Source organism: Limulus polyphemus, unplaced genomic scaffold (assembly GCF_000517525.1).
Source record: "Limulus polyphemus unplaced genomic scaffold, Limulus_polyphemus-2.1.2 Scaffold338, whole genome shotgun sequence".
Classification (NCBI taxonomy): Eukaryota; Metazoa; Arthropoda; class Merostomata; order Xiphosura; family Limulidae; genus Limulus; species Limulus polyphemus.
In genome coordinates, this window is record NW_013665948.1 from 299,990 (window position 1) to 302,197 (window position 2,208).

Below are 2,208 nucleotides of genomic sequence, written 5' to 3' on the forward strand. Positions count from 1 at the left end.
GGCTTGAGCAGATAGCCCCCGTGTAGCTTTGCGCGAAATTCAAAATAAACAAACAAACACTTACTCAAATAAATGGTGATGCAGAAAATTATATCTGTGGGTTGTTCTCAATTCTGTTTGTCTGTAATTAAGCACAAAGCTACACAATGGTTGGTTATCTGGGATCTGCCCATCACAGGTATTGAAACCCGGTTTCTAGCGTTGTAAGTTCGCAGACATTCCGCTGTACCACTGGGGCGGGAGGGGGTGCAATTTAATTCTGAAATGTTTGTTTGTTTGGAATTAAGCACAAAGCTACACAATAGGCTATCTGTGCTCTGCTCACCACGGGCATCGAAACCCGGTTTCTAGTGTTGTAAGTTCGCAGACATTCCGCTGTACCACTGGGGCGAGTGGGGGGGGACAAATTAATTCTGAAATGAATAGATATGTAGACGAAATTCTATGATATTCAATATTAAATGAATTCTTGTCACACACCAGTATTAAATTAAATTATTCAAATAAATTGTGGTGCAGAAAATTACATGTGTGGGTTGTTCTCTACAGAGATCTAAAATATTAATTGGTAATTATAAATTTTTAAATAAATATGACACCAGCGGAAATGAAACTCATTGCTTCTTAGTTAATTGATATAGCACACGGGTGTGACTTGTATGATATGGCTCGAAAATAAAAGTTTGTTTTATCCACAGCTTTCAGATCTACTGTGTTGAAAAATATGTATTCTCACAGAATCAGTGGTTTTTTGTTTTAGTTATCTACAGATAACGATCATAATCATGAGGATATTTAAGATAAACCAGTTTATATTTCTCTTTCTATCCGCATATATGCAAAGATAACATTATACTTCTGAAATGATAAAATAAGTGACCTCGAAAAAAAAAGCTTTATAAGGCAACGACAAATCAATTGCTCGAACAGGTCATTCCTAAAATGTTACAAAATAGACGCCCCCCCCCCACCCACCCAGTGGCTTGGCGGAAAGTATGCAGGCATACAACGCTAATAACTGGGGTTCAATACCCGTGGTGGGCAGCGCATGTTTGTACTTATCCCCCCCATCCCCAAATAGACATACCCTGTGATATATATTTTTTTACCTATCGATGCACCAATGTGATCGTAAAGTTAAACTCAATTTATCCTTTTTAAGACTTTTTAAAAAGACAAGTTTCGTGGTGGAACCAGGCATACCTCTGTACAAACTTTAAAAAAATATTACCCTCAAAATCACAACTATATTACACGTACAAGTCCAGCTTATATATAAATTAATTCTAAAATGTCCATAACAAAAGTTACTAAAAATTTGACGGTAAAAATAGCATGAAACGTATACACCTATTGAACAAAAGCATGCAAGAACCAAAAGTTTGTGAATCATGGTAAAACTTTAATAGTTCTGTAAAAATGACTAATAATATTAAATATATGTTCGTTAGTAAGCGCGTGACTACAACTAGACCGTTAGTATTTAAAGTGCACATATAAACTGTGGTTCTTTTACTTTACTAAACCGTTAGTATTTAAAGTGCACATATAAACTGTGGTTCTTTTACTTTACTAAACCGTTAGTATTTAAAAGTGCACATATAAACTGTGGTTCTTTTACTTTACTAAACCGTTAGTATTTAAAGTGCACATATAAACTGTGGTTCTTTTACTTTACTAAACCGTTAATATTTAAAGTGCACATATAAACTGTGGTTCTTTTACTTTACTAAACCTTTAGTAATTAAAGTGCACATATAAACTGTGGTTCTTTTACTTTACTAAACCGTTGGTATTTAAAGTTCACATATAAACTGTGGTTCTTTTACTTTACTAAACCGTTAGTATTTAAAGTGCACATATAAACTGTGGTTCTTTTACTTTACTAAACCGTTAGTATTTAAAGTGCACATATAAACTGTGGTTCTTTTACTTTACTAAACCTTTAGTATTTAAAATGCACATCTAAACTGTGGTTCTTTTACTTTACTGTGATATGCATAGGCAAGCTCAAACTATTTATTAATGTTCTCCTTAATTATTTGTCGGTTTTATGTCGTGTCAGAGTACTGTTTAACAATATTGATATATGTATATCACTATATAACGAACAGTGAAGTTAACTCATTACAAGAGTCGAATGTAAAATACTTTTAATTATCGAGTAATATCGTTTTTTTTTACATCATTTTTACAATGCTGCAAATT

The 2,208-nt window shown here is 33.3% G+C and overlaps 1 protein-coding gene across 1 annotated transcript in view; it reads right to left on the reverse strand.

The window, feature by feature from the left end:
• LOC106457496 (semaphorin-1A-like) overlaps positions 1-2,208 on the reverse strand; it is a 217,514-nt gene that overhangs the window by 194,244 nt on the left and 21,062 nt on the right. The gene's annotated exons all lie outside the window — the stretch shown is intronic.